The sequence below is a fragment of the Thalassophryne amazonica genome, chromosome 21 (genome assembly GCF_902500255.1).
Source record: "Thalassophryne amazonica chromosome 21, fThaAma1.1, whole genome shotgun sequence".
Lineage (NCBI taxonomy): Eukaryota > Metazoa > Chordata > Actinopteri > Batrachoidiformes > Batrachoididae > Thalassophryne > Thalassophryne amazonica.
The window spans coordinates 7,627,515-7,652,429 of record NC_047123.1 but is presented as its reverse complement, the minus strand read 5'-3'; the positions used below and the strand labels follow the sequence as shown (position 1 = coordinate 7,652,429).

Genomic DNA, 24,915 nt, shown 5'->3' with positions numbered 1-24,915 from the left:
CTCCCCAAAACTTCAGGACAGGTACATTGGCCCCTTCAGGATCCTCAAAGTCCTCAGTCCTGCCGCAGTGAAGCTCCAACTCCTGGCTTCACTGCGGATCCATCCGGTTTTCCACGTGTCCCGCATCAAACCTCACCACACCTCACCCCTCGTGCTCCCAGACCGGCGCCGCCTCCTGCTCGGATCATCGACGGAGAGCCGGCTTGGACGGTGCTCCGGCTCCTGGACGTCCGTCGGATGGGTCGGGGGTTCCAGTACTTGGTGGACTGGGAGGGGTATGGACCCGAAGAACGCTCCTGGGTGAAGAGGAGCTTCATCCTGGATCCGGCCCTCCTGGCCGACTTCTACCGCCGACACCCCGACAAACCTGGTCGGGCACCAGGAGGCGCCCGTTGAGGGGGGGGTCCTGTTGTGTGGGCCGCCAGAAGAGGAGGTACTGCTGGCCCACCACCAGAGGGCGCCCTGCCTGAAGTGCGGGCTTCAGGCACGAGAGGGCGCTGCCGCCATGGACACAGCCGGGGGTGACAGCTGTCGCTCATTACCTCTTGACAGCTGTCACCCATCTACTCAACATCATCTCACTCCATAAAGACCAGACGTCATCTCCACCTCGTTGCCGAGATATCATACTTCATAGGAGGTAATACTCTCAGCCTTTTTGTGAGATTTGTAACTCTGTTATTGTGAGAATTTGCAGGAGAACCGGTCGTTTGTGAGGAGGCTGTGCAAGACGGCGCTCCTTTTCAGCTGAGACCGCTGCAACATATTGAATGAGAGGTGGAGGTGGCATTCCCACCGTTGTTGTTACTGGGTGTACACACACCCACACTTGACTGTCTTTGTTCTTCGCCAGCAGTACCAGATCCGACAGTCGGGGACGGTGATCACCTGGGAATTCAGGACTTGGCGGCTCCAGTATTCACCAGGTTCTGGGGCGGCGGAAATCGTGTGGTTCCGGCTCTTCTTAGGACAGACGTCTTCTATCCTCAAGCCTGCCCACACGTCACCTCTGTGTATTGACTGTAATGATATTCTGTGATTGTCTGTATGTTCGTTGTGCACATTCACAACATTAAATTGTTACTTTTTGGCTCATCTATTGACCGTTCATTTGCGCCCCCTGTTGTGGGTCCGTGTCACTACACTTTCCCAACACATTGTACAAATAGTGGGAAATTTGTTGGTGTTAGCAAAAAAATGGATTTGAGCTCCTTGGTGTTGTCAACTTAAACTCAGTCGTAAGCATGCATTTTACCGTAAAAGTAATTGTTGGGATGCTGGCATTAAACATTTTATTGTGAAATGGTACAAGCAACATGAACTATCTGATGTTTCTTAACTTCGCTACCAGTAATATCTCCGAGCTATGCCATCTTGGAAGTACAAATATTACAATGGTAATCAAAATAAAGGTTTTGAAAATGACTTCCCAAAATGTTCATAATAAAGGATGGAGATCATCGTGCTATCCCCAAGGCCTATCTGAAAGCTGAGGCCCATCTGACAAATAGTCAGAGAGATGGAGGCCACATACTCACAATCACATAAGTGCTTCTTGCTTTATAGATTTATGCCATTGCACATACAAAATGTAAATCAGGCTTCTCAGTATAAAAATTTCTAAAATTATCTTGCTTAAACTCAACTCAAAGCAAATCTCGACAACTTGGAATAATTAAAATAAAAAAAATTAAAGCCAAGATGGGTTGCATAAGTAAAGGGATGCTTTGGTATAATATCTGTAAATAATTGGTTTTATTGCCAGTTTTCGTCAGACAATTCAGGGCATGGATACATGAACATTTCCAAAACCAGTGAATATGTCTTGGACTTGTTTACAATAGTCATGAAGAAATACAAACAATATGGCACTCTATGGTAAATCTGCGTGGAGTAGACAGTTCTCAAAAGCTGAGTGAGGAAAGCCACCAAGACACCCAGAAGAAGTTATAGGCTTCTCTGGCTGTGACTGGAGAAATTATATCACCAATTATACAGTTTCATGATGAAGACAAAATTTTGGATTTGTTATTTCAGTGAGTAACGTACCGAAAAAGTACTGTTGGGTATTGATTTTCAGTTTAATTCAAATGTGAAAGGCATCCAACACAAAGTGAAGCCCTGTTGGCAAAGTGAGGCTACTGCTGAAACAGTACTGTACATGTATCATTGTTGGAAAGAAAGGACAATGTACTATTACTGCAAAATGGACTGCTATCACTCATTTTTCATGATTATAGTGTATGTATGATTAACAATACAATGACTTTTGTGTGTATAAGTAAGAATAGAAGAGACATCCTGATTATACAAACACCTTATAAGTAAGAAGAAGAATTTTAAATTCTTCAGAATTAACAGGAAGCCAATGAAGAGAGGCCAATATGGGTGAAATATGCTCTCTCCTTCTAGTCCCTGTCAGTACTCTAGCTGCAGCATTGGAATTAACTGAAGGCTTTTCAGGGAACTTTTAGGACAACCTGTTAATAATGAATTACAATAGTCCAGCCTAGAGGAAATAAATGCATGAATAGTTTTTCAGCATCACTCTGAGACAAGACCTTTCTAATTTTAGAGATATTGTGCAAATGCAAAAAAGCAGTCCTACATATTTCCTTAATATGCACATAGAAGGAGATATCCTGATCAAAAATGACTCCCAGATTTCTCACAGTATTACTAGAGGTCAGGGTAATGCCATCCAGAGTAAGGATCTGGTTAGACACCATGTTTCTAAGATTTGTTGGGCCAAGTACAATAACTTCAGTTTTATCTGAATTTAAAAGCAGGAAATTAGAGATCATCCATGTCTGAATGTCTGTAAGACATTCGTGTAGTTTAACTAATTGGTGTGTGTCCTCTGGCTTCATGGATAGATAAAGCTGGGTATCATCTGTGTAACAATGAAAATTTAAGCAATGGACTCTTGCTTGCCTCTACTGGTGGTTGGCTCTCACTGCGGTATTGTATCACTTCCTGTTCCGGAGCACAGCGGTGTTTTTCTGTATCTGTTAGCTGTTTAATCTGCGCAGTTAGATTGATCTAGTTATCTAGATTACGATTTGTTTCCCAGTGTAATCTTTACGTGCCTTAACTAAAGCACTCCTTCTGCTGAATCACCTCTAAATTATTTACACATTATTCACTTTGCGTGTTTTTAGGAATCCGCTAGCTTAGCATAGCTACTAGCTCTTAGCCGATTTAGCATGGCGGCTTCTCCTGTCTCTCCCGCACTTTTCTGCTCTGGGTGTGAAATGTTTAGTTATTCCGGCCTCCTTTAGCAGTAATGGTACATGTAATAAGTGTAGCTTATTCGTAGCTTTGGAGGCCAGGCTGGGCGAATTGGAGACTCGGCTCCGCACCGTGGAAAATTCTACAGCTAGCCAGGCCCCTGTAGTCGGTGCGGACCAAGGTAGCTTAGCCGCCGTTAGTTACCCCCTGGCAGATCCCGAGCAGCCTGGAAAGCAGGCTGACTGGGTGACTGTGAGGAGGAAGCGTAGCCCTAAACAGAAGCCCCGTGTACACCGTCAACCCGTTCACATCTCTAACCGTTTTTCCCCTCGGCGACACACCCACCGAGGATCAAACTCTGGTTATTGGCGACTCTGTTTTGAGAAATGTGAAGTTAGCGACACCAGCAACCATAGTCAATTGTCTTCCGGGGGCCAGAGCAGGCGACATTGAAGGAAATTTGAAACTGCTGGCTAAGGCTAAGCGTAAATTTGGTAAGATTGTAATTCACGTCGGCAGTAATGACACCCGGTTACGCCAATCGGAGGTCACTAAAATTAACATTAAATCGGTGTGTAACTTTGCAAAAACAATGTCGGACTCTGTAGTTTTCTCTGGGCCCCTCCCCAATCAGACCGGGAGTGACATGTTTAGCCGCATGTTCTCCTTGAATTGCTGGCTGTCTGAGTGGTGTCCAAAAAATGAGGTGGGCTTCATAGATAATTGGCAAAGCTTCTGGGGAAAACCTGGTCTTGTTAGGAAGACGGCATCCATCCCACTTTGGATGGAGCAGCTCTCATTTCTAGAAATCTGGCCAATTTTCTTAAATCCTCCAAACCGTGACTATCCAGGGTTGGGACCAGGAAGCAGAGTTGTAGTCTTACACACCTCTCTGCAGCTTCTCTCCCCCTGCCATCGCCTCATTACCCCATCCCCGTAGAGACGGTGCCTGCTCCCAGACTACCAATAACCAGCAAAAATCTATTTAAGCATAAAAATTCAAAAAGAAAAAATAATATAGCACCTTCAACTGCACCACAGACTAAAACAGTTAAATGTGGTCTATTAAACATTAGGTCTCTCTCTTCTAAGTCCCTGTTGGTAAATGATATAATAATTGATCAACATATTGATTTATTCTGCCTTACAGAAACCTGGTTACAGCAGGATGAATATGTTAGTTTAAATGAGTCAACACCCCCGAGTCACACTAACTGTCAGAATGCTTGTAGCACGGGCCGGGGCGGAGGATTAGCAGCAATCTTCCATTCCAGCTTATTAATTAATCAAAAACCCAGACAGAGCTTTAATTCATTTGAAAGCTTGACTCTTAGTCTTGTCCATCCAAATTGGAAGTCCCAAAAAACAGTTTTATTTGTTATTATCTATCGTCCACCTGGTCGTTACTGTGAGTTTCTCTGTGAATTTTCAGACCTTTTGTCTGACTTAGTGCTTAGCTCAGATAAGATAATTATAGTGGGCGATTTTAACATCCACACAGATGCTGAGAATGACAGCCTCAACACTGCATTTAATCTATTATTAGACTCTATTGGCTTTGCTCAGACTTAACAGTATTCCCTGAAAACTCCCTTCTGTCTGATCATTTCTTAATAACATTTACATTTACTCTGATGGACTACCCAGCAGTGGGGAATAAGTTTCATTACACTAGAAGTCTTTCAGAAAGCGCTGTAACTAGGTTTAAGGATATGATTCCTTCTTTATGTTCTCTAATGCCATATACCAACACAGTGCAGAGTAGCTACCTAAACTCTGTAAGTGAGATAGAGTATCTCGTCAATAGTTTTACATCCTCATTGAAGACAACTTTGGATGCTGTAGCTCCTCTAAAAAAGAGAGCTTTAAATCAGAAGTGCCTGACTCCGTGGTATAACTCACAAACTCGTAGCTTAAAGTAGATAACCCGTAAGTTGGAGAGGAAATGGCGTCTCACTAATTTAGAAGATCTTCACTTAGCCTGGAAAAAGAGGCTGTTGCTCTATAAAAAAAAGCCCTCCGTAAAGCTAGGACATCTTTCTACTCATCACTAATTGAAGAAAATAAGAACAACCCCAGGTTTCTTTTCAGCACTGTAGCCAGGCTGACAAAGAGTCAGAGCTCTATTGAGCTGAGTATTCCATTAACTTTAACTAGTAATGACTTCATGACTTTCTTTGCTAACAAAATTTTAACTATTAGAGAAAAAATTACTCATAACGTATCGTTATCTTTGGCTGCTTTCAGTGATGCCGGTATTTGGTTAGACTCTTTCTCTCCGATTGTTCTGTCTGAGTTATTTTCATTAGTTACTTCATCCAAACCATCAACATGTTTATTAGACCCCATTCCTACCAGGCTGCTCAAGGAAGCCCTACCATTATTTAATGCTTCGATCTTAAATATGATCAATCTATCTTTGTTAGTTGGCTATGTACCACAGGCTTTTAAGGTGGCAGTAATTAAACCATTACTTAAAAAGCCATCACTTGACCCAGCTATCGTAGCTAATTATAGGCCAATCTCCAACCTTCCTTTTCTCTCAAAAATTCTTGAAAGGGTAGTTGTAAAACAGCTAACTGATCATCTGCAGAGGAATGGTCTATTTGAAGAGTTTCAGTCAGGTTTTAGAATTCATCATAGTACAGAAACAGCATTAGTGAAGGTTACATATGATCTTCTTATGGCCTCGGACAGTGGACTCATCTCTGTGCTTGTTCTGTTAGACCTCAGTGCTGCTTTTGATACTGTTGACCATAAAATTTTATTACAGAGATTAGAGCATGCCATAGGTATTAAAGGCACTGCACTGCGGTGGTTTGAATCATATTTGTCTAATAGATTACAATTTGTTCATGTAAATGGGGAATCTTCTTCACAGACTAAAGCTAATAATGGAGTTCCACAAGGTTCTGTGCTAGGACCAATTTTATTCACTTTATACATGCTTCCCTTAGGCAGTATTATTAGACGGTATTGCTTAAATTTTCATTGTTACGCAGATGATACCCAGCTTTATCTATCCATGAAGCCAGAGGACACACCCAATTAGCTAAACTGCAGGATTGTCTTACAGGCATAAAGACATGGATGACCTCTAATTTCCTGCTTTTAAACTCAGATAAAACTGAAGTTATTGTTCTTGGCCCCACAAATCTTAGAAACATGGTGTCTAACCAGATCCTTACTCTGGATGGCATTACCCTGACCTCTAGTAATACTGTGAGAAATCTTGAGTCATTTTGATCAGGATATGTCATTCAAAGTGCATATTAAACAAACATGTGGACTGCTTTTTGCATTTACGCAATATCTCTAAAATCAGAAAGGTCTTGTCTCAGAGTGATGCTGAAAAACTAATTCATGCATTTATTTCCTCTAGGCTGGACTATTGTAATTCATTATTATCAGGTTGTCCTAAAAGTTCCCTAAAAAGCCTTCAGTTAATTCAAAATGCTGCAGCTAGAGTACTGACGGGGACTAGAAGGAGAGAGCATATCTCACCCATATTGGCCTCTCTTCATTGGCTTCCTGTTAATTCTAGAATAGAATTTAAAATTCTTCTTCTTACTTATAAGGTTTTGAATAATCAGGTCCCATCTTATCTTAGGGACCTCGTAGTACCATATCACCCCAATAGAGCGCTTCGCTCTCAGACTGCAGGCTTACTTGTAGTTCCTAGGGTTTGTAAGAGTAGAATGGGAGGGAGAGCCTTCAGCTTTCAGGCTCCTCTCCTGTGGAACCAGCTCCCAATTCAGATCAGGGAGACAGACACCCTCTCTACTTTTAAGATTAGGCTTAAAACTTTCCTTTTTGCTAAAGCTTATAGTTAGGGCTGGATCATGTGACCCTGAACCATCCCTTAGTTATGCTGCTATAGATGTAGACTGCTGGGGGGTTCCCATGATGCACTGTTTCTTTCTCTTTTTGCTCTGTATGCACCAATCTGCATTTAATCATTAGTGATCGATCTCTGCTCCCCTCCACAGCATGTCTTTTTCCTGGTTCTCTCCCTCAGCCCCAACCAGTCCCAGCAGAAGACTGCCCCTCCCTGAGCCTGGTTCTGCTGGAGGTTTCTTCCTGTTAAAAGGGAGTTTTCCTTCCCACTGTAGCCAAGTGCTTGCTCACAGAACCTTGTGGAACGCCATAATTAACCTTAGTCTGTGAAGAAGACTCCCCATTTACATGAACAAATTGTAATCTATTAGATAAATATGATTCAAACCACCACAGCGCAGTGCCTTTAATACCTATGGCATGCTCTAATCTCTGTAATAAAATTTATGGTCAACAGTTACAACTACCCTTTCAAGAATTTTTGAGAGAAAAGGAAGGTTGGAGATTGGCCTATAATTAGCTAAGATAGCTGGGTCAAGTGATGGCTTTTTAAGTAATGGTTTAATTACTGCCACCTTAAAAGCCTGTGGTACATAGCCAACTAATAAAGATAGGTTGATCATATTTAAGATAGAAGCATTAATTAATGGTAGTGCTTCCTTGAGCAGCCTGGTAAGAATGGGGTCTAATAGACATGTTGATGGTTTAGAGGAAGTAACTAATGAAAATAACTCAGACAGAACAATCGAAGAGAAAGAGTCTAACCAAATACCAGCATTACTGAAAGCAGCCAAAGATAACGATATGTCTCTGGGATGGTTATGAGTAATTTTTTCTCTAATAGTTAAAATTTTATTCGCAAAGAAAGTCATGAAGTCATTACTAGTTAAAGTTAAAGGAATACTCGGCTCAATAGAGCTCTGACTCTTAGTCAGCCTGGCTGCAGTGCTGAAAAAAACCTGGGGTTGTTCTTATTTTCTTCAATTAATGATGAGTAGTAAGATGTCCTAGCTTTATGGATGGCTTTTTTTATAGAGCAACAGACTCTTTTTCCAGGCTAAGTGAAGATCTTCTAAATTAGTGAGATGCCATTTCCTCTCCAACTTACGGGTTATCTGCTTTAAGCTGCGAGTTTGTGAGTTACCATGGAGTCATGCACTTCTGATTTAAGGCTCTCTTTTTCAGAGGAGCTACAACATCCAAAGATGTGCTCAATGAGGATGTAAAACTATTGATGATAATCTGTCTCACTCACAGAATTTAGGTAGCTACTCTGCACTGTGTTGGTATATGGCTTTGGAGAACATAACAAAGAAGGAATCATATCTTTAAACCTAGTTGCAGCGCTTTCCGAAAGACTTCTGCTGTAATGAAACTTATTCCCCACTGCTGGGTAGTCCATTAAAGTAAATGTAAATGTTATTAAGAATGATCAGACAGAAGGGGGTTTTCAGACAATACTTAAGTCTTCAATTTCCATACCATAAGTCAGAACAAGATCTAAAGTATGTTTAAAGTGGTGGGTGGACTCATTTACATTTTGAGCGAAGCCAGTTGAGTCTAATAATAAATTAAATGCAGTGTTGAGGCTGTCATTCTCAGCATCTATGTGGATGTTAAAATCGCCCACTATAATTATCTTATCTGAGCTAAGCACTAAGTCAGACAAAAGGTCTGAAAATTCACAGAGAATCTCATAGTAATGACCAGGTGGACGATAGATAACAACAAATAAAACTGGTTTTGGGACTTCCAATTTGGATGGACAAGACTAAGAGTCAAGCTTTCAAATGAATTAAAGCTCTGTCCGGGTTTTTGATTAATTAAAAGCTGGAGTCGAAGATTGCTGCTATCCTCCCCCTCGGCCTGTGCTACGAGCATTCTGACAGTTTGTGTGACTCGGGGGTGTTGACTCATTTAAACTAACATATTCATCCTGCTGTAACCAGGCTTCTGTAAGGCAGAATAAATCAATATGTTGATCAATTATTATATCATTTACTAACAGGGACTTAGAAGAGAGAGAAAAGGGGTGAAGGTCCAAGTCCTTGAGTTTATGATGCTTTCTTCTTGTATGATGTGTTTGTTTATGAGTTCAATGGTATGAATATTCCCTAAGGTGAAAATGGAATGTTCCATTCAACAAGGCAAAGCAAAGTTGAATATGTTCCAGATTTGACCGAATTAAATATTCGTTCCATTGAAAGAATGTAAAAACATTTATTATTTGTTTCATATAACATGTAAAATAGATCCTTGTCATTTGATGTTATATTAGTTTTAAATAAGAGAAAAAGGACTTACATTCTGGTGTTCATCACGAGTGCTTTCACATCAACAGTCCAACACGGACATTAAATAGGAGTCCAACATTGATTGCAAAAACAGTTAGATAGATCAAAAATAACTATAATGATGTAGTCTGTGATACTTCCAAAAATAAAATAATAACAACGTTGTGTACTTCCCCAGTCCACTGAAAAATCGCTTCAGAAATCTGACCAGGTTTTCATCTGAACAGCTCTTCATGCCTACAGATGGCTTATTGCATCGTGTGTGTGTGTGTGTGTGGTGTGGTTGTGTGTGTGTGTGTGTGTGTGGGTGTGTGTGTGTGTGTGTGTGTGTGTGTGTGTGTGTGTGTGTGTGTGTGTGTGTTTTAGAAGAAATAGCACCGGAATTCACTTAAGGTCACGGGCATTCAGGTTTAGTTTTCGGCCTTGCCGCTTACGTGTACGTGTACGTCTGAATGTTCTGATTATATTATGGACTGTATGATGGAATCCCTAAATTTCCTGCCATTGAACATTAAAACATTGTTCTTAAACTGTTGGAGTATTTTTTCATGCAGTTGTTCACAAAGTGGTGATCCTCACCACATCTTTGCTTGTGAATGGCTGAGCCTTTTGAGGATGCTAGTTCAAAAATAATTATAATGATGTAGTCCATGAAACTTCCAAAAAAAAAACAAAAAAAAAAACGAAAACACTTTGTGTACTTCGCCAGTCCAGTGAAAAATCACATCAGAAATCTGACCAGGTTTTCATCCAAACAGCTCTTATTGTCTCCAGATTATTTGTGTGTGTGTGTTAGAAGAATTAGCACTGTCAATTAGCTCATTTAAATCATAGTCCATCAGCAAAACAAACTACGCCAGTGTAGCTAAATGCCCCCCCCCCCACCCACTACTTTGTGCATGGGACGGGTTCACAGCATACAAAGGTACAAAATGTATGGAACCAAATTTGCACGGTAAATAGAAACATATTTGCACGCATATTGCAATGCCACAAATGGGATAAATAATCCATGTCACGTGACATACAAAGTGATCACTGTCCAGCACAGTGCGCATCTGGACGGCTGTAATGTCCAGCTGGAACAGCTGACTGCTGTGTACTCACAACTCACCCGAGAACACAAATCATGCTATGAACAACACGAACAACACTCCACACAATGTACATGTGTGGGCATGCTCTTATGTTCTCATGATGTGCTGATAATTACATACAGTCAAGATCAGATGAGGACCACCCAACAATGTCTGAGCTCGCATGGCATGATGTGAACTGTGCTATCAGCCGGTTGTCCAGGCTAATGATCCTTCCACCACGTAAATTGTAGTCCACATGACAGATAGAAAGAGTGGAAAATAAATAAAACATACATACAATAAGGGGAAAGGTGTGAACTCAGTCACGTGTGTTCGCTTTCCTCATAGCGCTGTAGACACAGGGGGTGTTTCCGCTGATCGCTGGCCAGCGACTCACTTTAGCTGGAACTGACAGTGAGTCAGTGAACACAATGTGTTAAGATGTGAAACCATCCATCTGATCATGATCACTCAGCTGGCAATCTGAATGTCATGTCCACCATGTGAGTTATGATCCACATGACGCAGTGTCTTCAGCACGACTCTTGCTAGACATGCTGCACTGGCTCATGTGGACATGATATCAAATCAAATCAATTTTATTTATATAGCGCCAAATCACAACAAACAGTTGCCCCAAGGCGCTTCATTCATGTCAGTTCATTACCTTGTTTATGTCCAAGACCATTGGTCATGTGCAGAGGAAGAGGAGGACGATCCTTATTTTGTCCACTCTTTATAACAGGATTCACACTTTTCACCAATATCTAATATTTATTAGATATTGATTGGGATGGTGTTGTTTTCTTTTAACTGTGAAAACAGATTCATGACCAGTAACATGATTGTGTTGCATTTAAACAGTACATTCACTGTTCCTATAATGTGCTGAATCTGTGCTCTCACATTGTTTTTGTGCTACAAAACAGTTATTATTGTTACAAACACCCTCCGTGTTGATCACCATTTGTAAAAACAGGCGGCTTTTGATGGCAGTCAGTTGAGTGAGTATCGAGAAATTGTTTAAACAGCTGGACATGTTCCACTTGTCCTTAAGGCTCCAGCAGAGGTGGTTTTCCTGTGGCGGCGCGCTCCCGCCGAGCTGCGTCCCAACACGCGGACCCGACCGCGGCTTTCTTTCATTAAAAAATCTCCTTTTAACAGTGGAATGTCCAGATAAACTGCTGATCCCAACCTCTCCTGAGACTTCTCTGTTCTCTCATGACATCCTGGGTCAACAGAGGCTTAAATTTGGAGCGCCGTCCCGCTCCGTGGGGAGTCCTTAAAGCGACAGCATCACGCCTTAATCTCTCATCAGCCGTTAAAATTTTCACCGAAAACCAGCTCAATTTCTCGAATGATGTCCACTTCGATGTCCCTCACAGATTTTGAAAAAAATTTTGATCAAGCAAAAGACAAAAGAATTCCGACAGGAGGTGGACCACTCCTCACTCAAAGCCTGCCCACAGTCGAATGACGTCACCGACGTGTGACAAAACTCACGCATGCACACGAGGGTTCAAGGTTGGCTGATGTAATCGCACGTGATTCAAATCCATATAGTTTTTGAAAAAAATAAAAAGGTCAGTTACTTTATTGACAGACCTCGTATAACAGGTCGGTTTAACATAAAAATATTAAATATTACTCACAGACTGTTGCTCTTCAGGGTTTTACTGGGGGAAAAAATGAGGATAAAGCGAAATAAAATCCACGAATCGTAGCTCGAAGCACTGCTTCGACCTGCGAATCACTGCTTCGATTGGTTCAAGGTTCAAAGCAAAGCCGCGCTGCAGAAAAACTGATTACAGACCCGCTGCAGGTCTGTAATCAATGTAGAGAAATGATCATTTTCCTGACAAACACCCCCCAAGTGCGCAACTGCAAAAAAGCCTATCGGACATGGCTCATGACAAGTCGGCCTGACTTCGTTGCAGTCACTAGTAATCAGTAGTGTCTCTGGGTGAAAACATGACTTTTTTCGTGTGTGTGTGTGTGTGTGTGTGTGTTTGGGTTTTTTTTGTAACGAGTAACGGCATGGCGCATAGAAAATGTATCGGAGTAGAAGTATGCAATTAAGGTTGGAAATGTAGTGAAGTAAAAGTGAAAGTAAGCTGAATTAAAAAAAAAAAACCTCAAGTAAAGTACGGAGTCTCCCAAAACGTACTTATGTACAGTAGTGAAGTATTTTTACTTTGTTACTATACAACACTGCAGAAATCTGACCAGGTTTTCATCCGAACAGCTCTTCATGCCTCCAGTTGGCTTATTGCATAGTGTGTGTGTGTGTGTGTGTGTGTGTGTGTGTGTGGTGTGTGTGTGTGTGTGTGTGTGTGTGTGTGTGTGTGTGTGTGTGTGTGTGTGTGTGTGTGTGTGTGTGTGTGTGTGAGTTTTAGAAGAAATAGCACCGGCATTCAATTCAGGTCACGGGCATTCAGTGTTAATTTTCGGCCTTGCCGCTTACGTGTAGAAAGTTCTCCAGATTCTCTGAATGTTCTGATTATTATGGACTGTAGATGATGGAATCCCTAAATTCCTTGCAATTGAACATTGAGAAACATGTTCTTAAACTGTTTTTTTTCACGCAGTTGTTCACAAAGTGGTGATTCTCACCCCATCGTTGCTTCTGAATGGCTGAGCCTTTTGGGGATGGTAGTTCAAAAATAATTATAATGATGTAGTCCGTGATACTTCAAAAAAAAAAAAAATGTAAATGTCTGTAATTATGTACAGACAAGATCAGATGAGTAGACAAGCTTGAATCTTCGACTGGACTGGGTTGCTTGACGTCAAGCAACCCAGTCCAGTAATAGAGTTTGTAGTAAAAGAGTGCGGGTACTAGACTGGCCTGCCTGCAGTCCAGACCTGTCGCCAATTGAAAATGTGTGGTGCATTATGAAGCACAAAATACGACAGCGGAGACCCCGGACTGTTGAACAACTGAAGTCGTATATCAAGCAAGAATGGGAAAGAATTCCACCTACAAAACTTCAACAATTTCTGTCTTCAGTTCCCAAATGCTTATTGAGTGTTGTTAGAAGGAAAGGTAATGTAACACCTGTGTAAACATACCACTGTCCCCGGCTTTTTTGAAACGTGTTACAGGCATCCATTTCAAAATGAGCAAATATTTGCACAAAAACAAAAACGTTTATCAGTTTCAACATTAAATGTCTTCTAATTGTGGTGTATTCATTGAATAAGGTTGAAGAGGATTTGTAAATCATTGTATTCTGTTTTATTTACATTTTACACAACGTCCCAACTTCATTGTAGTTGGGGTTGTATGTCCACTTTATTTTCCCAGTAATCGTGCATTAATGACTTAATGTTATGATATGTGCTACAAATAGTAACACCGTTGAATAAATGTAATAAACATGAAGGGCCTTCACAATAACTGCAGCCCGCGCGCGCTCTGACACATCTGACCAATTGCAGCATCAACAGACGAGGCGTCAGTCAAAGTGACCACACCCCTAATATCTTCTGATAACTGGGCACCAGTGATGTGATAATGAGCATGATGATGATGGTTGATGATCTCTGAAGGTCAATAAATACTTTTTTAAATTTGGCCACTGGCTTTGATTGACATGTCATTTGATCAAAGCTGTTTTTATTTCTTTAACTTGAAAGATGGCGACAATAATGATTGTTATCCCACAAAAAAGACAGCACCTGTGGTCACTATTTACAGTCTTTTTTCCAAACAATTATTTCTCTGACTAATATCATTTGGACACAACAATTGTGTATTTATTGCATGATTAATTTTTCATTCTAACCAACACATATTTCTGCTGGTTATACAAATGACTGCTCATCCATCAAATGTAGGTTATGTTGATTTTGATCATTTTTTGAATGCCACCACCTCAGCATCATTTCAGGTTTTCTCCAAACATTTCATCAATAGTTAAAAAAAGACAAAGGAGAATATTATGAAACTTTTAGAATGCTCATTTATTGCAATACAATCTTTTAAAAATTGTATTTAAAGAAAAGCTGCATGCACTTTAATGGGGCAATTTAACATTGTTTTTTTATTCAGCCTTATTTGTTCAAGCAAGAAGCAAGTTTGAATATCTGGTATTCATGGTCATAGCTGCAGAAAGATCAAATCTTCAGACGTCCCATTCAGACGAGCCGTCACAGGTTCACGACGAATACGTAAGGTCTGGCAAGTTATCGTCTTCAAAACGACATTTGACGCTTTTCAAGCTGTTTTCCTCCAACCTGGATGTTTCTGTCACAGAGAGATTAGGATTAATTTCCTCAATATGATGAGCAAGAGTGTTCAGTTATGAAATAAATTGTTTTGTCGACATGTAAGAAGATGTAAAGAGAGACAATAGTACAAGTCCTTACCCACTGCCACCTAAAAGAAAAGCATAAAAGGCAGTCAGCACATAATAATAATCATTGTAATAACAATAAAATAGTAATGTTCTTATAGTGACGTAAAGAATGAATAAAATTTCAACATGTCAGTATCATAAATGAAAACAGACAACAAGAATTTTAAAACAACCAAATCTTGTAAATGAATGAAACACAATAAAGAAAATCATATTTGATATTGATATCTCTCTCCACAACACACACACACACACACCACGTACTAGCGTACTGTCACATTGATCCACGTCACTCTAAAGGTCAACATTCTTTTCAGTTTTTGACAAAATAAGTGTTGAAGAATGATGTGATCTTTCACGTTCCCCGATCAACAACAAAATTTATTTCTTGCAGGTTTTGTCCAAAATTTCTTGTCAAATTTGGAATTTTGTTAGTATTGTTTTTATTTATTTATTTATTCTTAGTTATTCACCAACAGATTTGAGTAAAAAAAACAAAAAAAAAACAGTTTTAGCAGATGCTTTCAGTGCAGGATTTCTTATTATATGAGCATTTAGCAGTGATCTGTCTCAAATGCAAATAAAACACTAAACTTTGCATGTATGCTTAAACAACATGTCCTTTTGTGCACCCCCCCCCCCCCCCCCAAAAAAAAAGAAATGTCAGCAGTTTGAAATGTCATTAATATTGTTGATATTTCATGAATATTTTTTTTTGCTTTTTTGAGTATCAACATGTCAAACTATCACTCCTGGAATTGACTTTATATCACTGGTTTATAACCGTGTCCAATGTGGGTCTGTTGACCCACTCCAGGTTCAGCCATGAAGATGATGACTGATAACACCAGAAAGAGAGCAGCACACTTCATCCTGAAAACAAGAACAAAATGAACAGTGACAGTATTTATGTTTGATTAAATACCCGAATAAATCATTTTACTCACATGGAAATGGACAAACATTTAGTTCTTACCTGATGCTTTATTCAGAGTCAAAAGACTTGTAAGAGAGAGCAAAGTATGTGATTGACAGTAGGTGCTGATATCTGTGCCTACTGGCTGGCAGATGTGCCCCTCTTTATACAGACAGGTAAGAATTTGTTCTGTCATTGTGTACGATTTAGCAATATTACAGGAATTTGATGAAATACAGTCTCATTGCATTTCAGAGTCGTAGGTTGTTGATAGGATCTCAACCATGAAAGTGTGCGATCACTCGAGGCCTCGACACTCAACACTTCCTCAAATCTTCACACACATCTGGGCATCTGGGTGATTCGACAAACACGTTCATTCTATAGAACACTTCTTGACAAGCCATTTTATAACTTTATGACTTGTTTTTGCAAGTTATTTTTAAATGTTAAACAGATTAACATTGTCTTCAGCTTGTCAAACAATTCCTTTCAAAAGTGTTGGAACCATTTAGTTTCTGTTTAACACTGAAGACATTTATGACTGAATTTAAAATGTGAAGAAGACGTATCACTTAGATTGTCTCCTTTTATATCCTGATGTTTACATCAAGATGCATTAAAATACACAGAAGTTGTTTTCCCTTGCATTTTCAGTTTTTTTGTTTTTTTTGTTTTTTTTCCAGGAAACAAAGGACTTTTGGTGCAACACTAGTTACTCTGTAATTAGAAGTAATTAAAAGACTATTTAATTTATCTCACTGTTTGTATATGTCATTTCACACCTCATGTCAACTGGCACATATATACCAGAAATCTTGTCTGAAATGTATATGTGTGGGAGGTACACAAAAATAACTGGAAAACTGACCAAAACTATACCGTGACTCACATGGCAATGCCGTGGCTGCTTCCTTTTTTTCTGTATGGTTGTTACAATTTGACACTAACAGTGATGTAATGGAACCACTCAATGTATTTGGTATACGACTGCCAAGGTGAAGACAATAATAGCGAGTTAACACAGATTTGTTGGACAATTCCACTGGCAACAACTCTGAGCTGTGATAGTTAAATGGGTCGGTACAGCTTGCAGACCGAATATGATTGTGGAGGAGGATGAAGGTCTGCTTGAAATAATTCACATATCATGCAATCACTGCAGGCATATTAACTATTTGCCTCTATTCCTTTGTTCATAACAATATTAAAAACTTGAAAATATCCCTTTATCATACACTTAAGAATAAATTAACTCATCAATATTAGTTTTGAAACTGTTTATCCATTCCTATGTTGACAAGATTATTAAAACTTGAAAAATATACCCATTGTGCAGTTGGTGGTACTGTGTTCCCATGTGCAAGAACTGTTGCACCAGCATCGTGCACGCCTCCCCGTCTGTGCGATGTTTCGTGGTGCACACATACCAGCTGCTCCAATGGGTGTCGCCCTGGAGTTGTACATATTCGCACTATGTGTGAAGGGGCCTTAAGGCACTGCAGTGATACTACAAAACATGTGTGGACTTCAATGGGGACTAATGAATACAATTCTACACATTTCTGAAATCATTATATTTTACTAATTACACTGAAGGATTGATTTTAAGAGCTAAAAAAAAAACCAGAAAACAACCATCTGAGTACATAGAAAACTATTCTTGTTAAATCTTTGCTTTGATCTTCATGAAATTTGGAAAATGTGAATTCCTTTAATTGCCTGTATCTCAGTAACCAGAAGAGATACAGATCTTTCAGTGAATTTGAGATAGTAAGTCCTTGCATCCCCAAACTGGAAATCATTATAAACTAGAAGCACTCAGAGAGTACAAACCTCCTCCAAGGCCATGGGGTCACTGACGCCATCTACACGCCGTGGAATCACTGAACCTAAAAATGTCTAACAATGATCTTTGCTCAGGGGTGCCCGCTGTCTCCCCTTTTATTTGCAATTAGCATTGAACCAATTGTTGGTTCAATGGCCCAATTCATCAGGGACGATGATGACATTAAGGGAATTCTGATTGGCACAGAGGAACATAAGTCTCACTCTACGCTGATGATGTTCTATTATATCTGACAGAACCTGCAACAGCAATACCACACTTAAAGGGAATGATTTATGAATGCGGTTGCTTTTCTGGTTATAAAATAAATGTTGATAAGACAGAAGCAATGGATATCAATAGTAGCATCGCCCTCAGCGTAAAGCGACAAAGTGGTTTTAGGTGGCCCAAAGAGGGTATTAAGTATTTAGGCATTAATATTCCTCTCTCTCTACATGATTTGTTTCACGTCAATTATAGTAAAATTCTAGACACAATTAAAAATGATCTAGAGCGGTGGTCAGCGTTACCTCTCTCTTTTCTTGGTCGCATAGATACTATCCGTATGAATGTTCTCCCAAGATTGATGTATATGTTCCAAATGTTACCAATAATAATACCAAAGTCCACATTTGTTGAACTGGATAAAATTATCTCAAAATTTATTTGGCAAGGTAAGCGCCCTCGCATAAAATTTAAAACACTCCAACGAACCAAAGTAAAAGGGGGCTCAATCTTCCTGTGCTAAAGTACTATTTCTGGGCAGCTCAATTAAAGCCGTTGATATCATGGATTCAAAGTGATAACCATACATGATGGTTGGACATTGAACAAACGATGTGCTCTGTACCATTAATAGTTTTACCTTTTTTAGATGTTTCAATGAAGGGTTTGTCATTGTGGATGAGAACCACCCTTAATATTTGGAATAAAGTATGAGTTGCATTTAATTTACCAAGAGCTCTCTCAATCCTAACAAGTATTGGACACATGAAATCCTTTACACTGAATATCCTAGACAAAGGTTTTGCAAAATGGGCTGACCAGGGATTGGTGTTTATTCATAATATGATTGATAAAAATAACCTTATGTCATTTGATTAACTACGTAGGCATTTCCAACTCCAGAAACCCGATTTCTTTAGGTATCTACAGTTGCGCTCTTTTTTGACCACACATAAGGAATGGGAAAGAGTGTTAAACCCCACACCAGTAGAAAACGTCCTATCTCAATTCCAAAAAGGTGAAGGGGATAAGAAACTGATAAAGTAGGGTATTTTTGTCAATGGATCAGCATAAGCCTACTCAAACAAAACAAAGATGGGAGGCAGAGATGGCCAAAACCATCTCTGATGAAATGTGGGAGGAAGCATGGGCAGTAGCTCACAAAACTACAAATTCCAATACATGGCTGGAGTTTAAATGGAAGATTCTTAGCAGATATTTTAGCACACCAGATATAGTTGCTAAGATGGACCCCAATGCACCAAGCTTGTGTTGGAGAAACTGCGGTACAGCAATACCTAACCATACACACATCTTCTGGACATGCCCTAAACTAAAAAACTTTTGGGATGAGGTATACAGGGATCTAAACCAGATTTTTGAATCGGTCATACCAAAGGATGTTACAGTTGCAATATTTGGCATTGTTCTGGAAGAGGTGCAGGGAGGGTCTAAATCATATCTCTTAAACATCCTCCTTCAAGACTCCAAAAGCCTATTTTTGCTGCCCGGTGGGGTCGTGCGGAAGCCTTATTCATGTAAACCCACATCTTGTGCACCTAAATTGCTCTTTCTTGGATGTTGTGTTGGCAGTGCCTTGGTACCCCCATTCATTTTCCCTCTGGATGTTGTGATGCTGAAACCATGTATACTTTCCTGTAAAAAACTGATTGTGATGTTTATTTTATGGTATATTTCAACAAAGTGCTATGACTAAGGTAACATATATTACTGACGTATGATTGTGTGATATGCTGTGTTGTTATGAAAAGATTCAATAAAAAAATTTAAGTTCTAAAAAAAAAAATGGATAAAAGAATAACCAGAATGGCAAAGGCTCACCCATTGATCGGATGATCAAAGACAGTCTGGAGTTACCTGTAAGTGCTGTGACAGTTAGAAGACGCCTGTGTAAAGCTAATTTATTTGCAAGAATCCCCCATAAAGCCCTTCTGTTAAATTAAAGACATGTGCAGAAGAGGTTACAATTTGCAAAGAACACATCAACTGGCCTAAAGAGAAATGGAGGAATATTTTGTGGACTGATGAGAGTAAAATTGTTCTTTTTGGGTCCAAGGTCCGCAGACAGTTTGTGAGACGACCCCCAAACTCTGAATTCAAGCCACAGTTCACAGTGAAGACAGTGAAGCATGGTGGTGCAAGCATCATGATATGGGCATGTTTCTCCTACTATGGTGTTGGGCCTATATATCACATACCAGGTATCATGGATCAGTTTGGATATGTCAAAATACTTGAAGAGGTCATGCTGCCTTATGTTGAAGAGGACATGCCCTTGAAATGGGTGTTTCAACAAGACAATGACCCCAAGCACATTAGTAACCGAGCAAAATCTTGGTTCCAAACCAACAAAATTAATGCCTCACAGATGTGAAGAAATCATGAAAACTGTGGTTATACAACTAAATATTAGTTTAGTGATTCACAGGATTGCTAAAAAAAGCAGTTTGAACATAATAGTTTTGAGTTTGTAGTGTCAACAGCAGATGCTACTATTATTGTGAACACCCCCTTTTCTACTTTTTTTTTTACTAATAGCCCAGTTTCATAGCCTTAAGAGTGTGCATATCATGAATGCTTGGTCTTGTTGGAGTTGTGAGAATCTACTGAATCTACTGGTACCTTGTTTCCCATGTAACAATAAGAAATATACTCAAAACCTGGATTAATCTTTTTAGTCACATAGCACTACTATTATTCTGAACACTACTGTACATGTCGAGTTTCCTTAAAGCCCAGGACATTGCACCTTGATCGCTCAGTACACAAATCTGCATTTCACAGTAAATTTGACTATTTGTTTGAAGCTGCACAGATGTGCTGTGCGGCTCTAATGTCTAAGCAAAGTCAGTAATCTTTCATTGTTACTAATCACGTACATAGAAGTCGGCTTGGATTCCTGCTGAAGTCCAGGATGTTTGTTCAACCACCACAGTTGAGGTGCCGCCTGTCGGTGGATGTGTGCATGCATGACTGTGTCATTTGAAATGCAGCAGTGACAAAGCACCTGTTCTATCAGTGTTACCAGCTTTCTTGTTGTCTCAGCACTTCTCTGTATTGTTTCCTCTTAGAAGAAAATACAAGATACCAAATAGAGAAGTGGATGTTGTTCTTTTTTCAGGCTCTTTTCAGTTTAAACATATGTGTCCCAGCACTTAACCACCCAACTAACTACTCATTCAAAAACTGAACATTTTCTCTGTCGTAGGTGAACATTTTGTTTAGCTACTAATAATTAGCTGGGGACTCAGTGGCGGACTCATCCATTACCCAGGCCAAAGTCAGCGAGGTGGTTAGAAAGCTCCTCGGTGGCAACGCTCCTGGGGTGGATGAAATCTGTCCTGAGTACCTTAAGTCTCTGGATGTTGTGGGACTGTCTTGGCTGACACGCCTCTGCAACATCGTGTGGCGATCAGGGACAGGGCCTCTGGATTGGCAGACCGGGGTGGTGGTCCCTCTGTTTAAGAAGGAGGACCGAAGGGTGTGTTCCAACTACAGGGGGATCACACTCCTCAGCCTCCCCAGTAAGGTCTATTCCAGAGTACTGGAGAGGAGAATTTGACCGATGGTCGAACCTCGGATTCAGGAGGACCAGTGTGGTTTTTGTCCTGGTCGCGGCACACTGGACCAGCTCTACACGTTCCATCGGGTGCTCCTCGAGGGTTCATGGGAGTTCGCCCAACCAGTCCACATGTGTTTTGTGGATCTGGAGAAGGCGTTCGACCATGTCCCTCGGGGCACCGTGTGGGGAGTGCTCCAGGAGTACGGGGTCCGGGGTCCTTTGCTAAGGGCTATCCGGTCCCTGTACGACTGCAGCAGGAGCTTGGTTCGCATTGCTGGTAGTAAATCAAACCTGTTTCCAGTGCACGTTGGCCTCCGCCAGGGCTGCCCTTTGTCACAGGTTCTGTTCATTATTTTTATGGACAGAATTTCTAGGCGCAGCCAGGGTGTAGAGGGGGTCTGGTTTGGGAACCACAGAATCTCGTCTCTGCTGTTTGCTGACAATGTGGTTCTGTTGGCTTCATCAAATCAGGACCTTCAGCGTGCACTGGGGTGATTTGCAGCCGAGTGTGAAGCGTCCGGGATGAAAATCAGCACTTCCAAATCCGAGGCCATGGTTCTCGACCGGAAAAAGGTGTTTTGCCCTCTTCAGGTCGGTGGAGTGTCCTTGCCTCAAGTGGAGGAGTTTAAGTATCTTGGGGTCTTGTTCACGAGTGAGGGACGGATGGAGCATGAGCTCGATGGACGGATCGGTGCAGCATCTGCAGTGATGTGGTCACTGTATCGGACTGTCGTGGTGAAGAGAGAGCTGAGTAGGGGGGCAAAGCTCTCGATTTAGCGATCGATCTACGTTCTGATCCTCACCTATGGTCATGAGATTTGGCTCACGACCGAAAGAACGAGATCGCGAGTACAAGCGGCCGAGATGAGTTTCCTCCGCAGGGTGGCTGGGCGCTCCCTTAGAGATAGGGTGAGGAGCTCGGTCACTCGGGAAGAGCTCAGAGTCGAGCCGCTGCTCCTCCACGCCGAAAGGAGTCAGTTGAGATGGCTCGGGCATCTTTTCCAGATGCCCCCTGGACGTTGGTTGCCATCTAGGATCCAAAGCAGTTCTGTGGTCTCATGGATGCAGTAAAGCACAGCATAAGCAAATAAGATCCCAAATTTGACTGGATTTTTTTTTAACCCCAAAAAGATATATTAGTTTAATATAAAAAATTAATTAGTTTGTTTCTTTAAATAAACATTTTCATGTTTTTTCGTTGTATCGGAATTCATGTTGACCAAGCTCAGGGATTGAAAAACAAAACAATTAGGAATATATATATATATATATATATATCAAAATAAGACACCACACCAAGCAAGAATTGGGTGCACAAGTTTGAATTTTATTGTAGATCTTCTCTAATGCATCCTAATATTTGGTTAAATGTCCCTTAGCTAGTTGCAATTCAACCAGACACTTTTGATAGCCATCAACAACCTTTTAGCATAATTCTAGTTGGATATTTGAACACGTGCCTTGACAGAATTGATAGAGTTCATTTAAAATGGTTGGTGTCTTGGCACAGACCTGGCTTTTAAGTGTATTACATAGATTTTCAATCGGGTTGAGGTTGGAGCTTTGGGAAGCCCATTTAAGATTCCTGCCTTATCCAACCAGGAACCAGCTTTGATGTGTGTTTGGGATCATTGTCCTTTTGGAACACCCGTTTGTGGCCAAGTTTCAACTATCTAGCTGTTAATTTGCAGTGACGTTGAAGAATTTGGAGGTTGTCCTCCTTATTCATCATTCCATGCAGTACCAGTACCACTGGAAGCAAAACAGCCCTAGGGCATGATGCTACCACTACCATGCTTGACAGCTGGTAAAGTGTTCTTAGGTTTGAAAGCCTCAGCTTTATTCCTCCAAACATACCTCTTGACATTGTAGCCAAATGGCTCACTCTTTGTCTCATCTGACCATAAAAAAGCTTAAATGTGTCAATTTTGGAGCAGGGGCTTCTTTTTTGAATGGCACCATCTCATTTCATGACAATGTATAACTTGCTTCACTATGGACAGTGATGCTGGTGTTCAACAGTTTCCAGTTGATGGGAACCCCGAGCCTTGGTGGTTCCTGGATTGTTCCTGAGCATCCTGACCAATTTCCTCTCATCTCAGGGTGACAGTTTGGGTCTTCTTCCAGTCCTTCTCAAAGTGGTGATACATTTGACAAACTTGTACTTACACAAGATTGTTTGAACTGATAAGCTTAGAATTTGCAGTTGTTTAGAAATGATTCCAAGAGAAAACCTGTTTAAATATACCGTTCCTCTTAGACCTCCCAGAGTTCTCTGGACTTTACCATTGTTCTGAGTATTGGTCAGTCCAACAGATCCTGTCAAATAAATGTTTTTCATGCTGGCAAATAGAAGCTTCCAGTTGTAGTCAATCATGATCACTAACGGGGACTTAATAGACCTTGACCTTTTCAGGCTAAAAGACACTGTAGACACCACTTATTAAAAGATTCAAGTGAATGAATGTGTATATTTGAGCCTGTATGTATAATTTGGGCCAAGTGTGGATGAGAGAAGATCCAAAATAAATTCAAATGTGTGCACCCAATTCTTCCATGCTGGCAAAAGAACAATTCAAGGACATCATTAACAGCCAAGAATTACCATGACATTTATGCCCATGGTGAGTGTATGTAAACATCTAACCACAACTATGGCACCAAATCACAACACAAGTTGCCCCAAGGCACTGCACAAGGGTTGAGGTCTAACCTTACCGACTTTTGTGTGAGTGAGCAGTCAAACTACCAGCTGTACAATGCCTTGTTTAATCACACACTAAGGGAGTACAGACCCTCAAATTACAGCAGTTTTTTTTTTTGTTGTTCTTGCACCATCTGTGTCAAACAAGATGAAAATCAATGGAAACATATGGAGGGTTCAAATGCACAACCCAATAAGTTTATTATTTTTAAACACAGTTGAGAATTTGGATTTAATGGATAACACATTTGAAAATGCATAGATGTGAACAAATAAAATACAAATGGTATTTCCAATTTTTTTTCAAATTATGCACACTGTTACCAAAGCAGCCAAGTACTTGTTGACCTCAACTAAAAATGTGTGGTTTTAGAGATAATCATACTCATACTAAACAAAAATAACAAAATCTGAATTGCACTCAGAATAGAAGAAAGAGAGTTGGCACCAGTTTTTAGTAAAATTTAAAATTGGTACCAAGTTACTTTTAAAATTTTCATAGCTTTAGCTTGATTCGGAGTTCTTAACAAGATACAAGTCTAATCACATTGTTTCTACCATTAAGGAGCCTAGAACAATTTAATCAACAGGAATGTTAAATGATATTCATTTTTCTTTACTTTCTGTAAAGTAGCAATAAATTAGATAAATCTTTCTTGGTTAATCGGCTTTTAAAAAAGGAATAGTTTGCACGATATGTCATGCTTAGTTATCACCTTACAGGGTAACTTATATTGTACATCACAGAATTCAATGGACATCAACATTGTTTGACCTTTACTTTGGAGACCAAGCATTCACCACAGTCAAAACTATTTAAATTTTTAATCCTACCAGCTTAACCAGTAATTTGCACC

The 24,915-nt window shown here is 40.3% G+C and overlaps 1 protein-coding gene and 1 long non-coding RNA gene across 3 annotated transcripts in view; one reads left to right on the top strand and one right to left on the bottom strand.

The window, feature by feature from the left end:
* The window catches only part of LOC117502538 (exostosin-1), an 851,279-nt gene that overhangs the window by 570,753 nt on the left and 255,611 nt on the right, over nucleotides 1-24,915 (top strand). The gene's annotated exons all lie outside the window — the stretch shown is intronic.
* LOC117502543 lies at nucleotides 797-15,912 on the bottom strand. 2 transcript variants are annotated; one of them, XR_004558338.1, is made up of 4 exons: nucleotides 15,779-15,911; nucleotides 15,587-15,675; nucleotides 14,813-14,822; nucleotides 797-807 (listed from the first exon to the last, which is right to left on the bottom strand). It is a non-coding gene; the product is annotated as an uncharacterized LOC117502543 (long non-coding RNA). The 2 variants fall into 2 exon arrangements; XR_004558339.1 differs by lacking the exon at nucleotides 797-807 and adding an exon at nucleotides 14,633-14,690 and having other exon boundaries at nucleotides 15,779-15,912.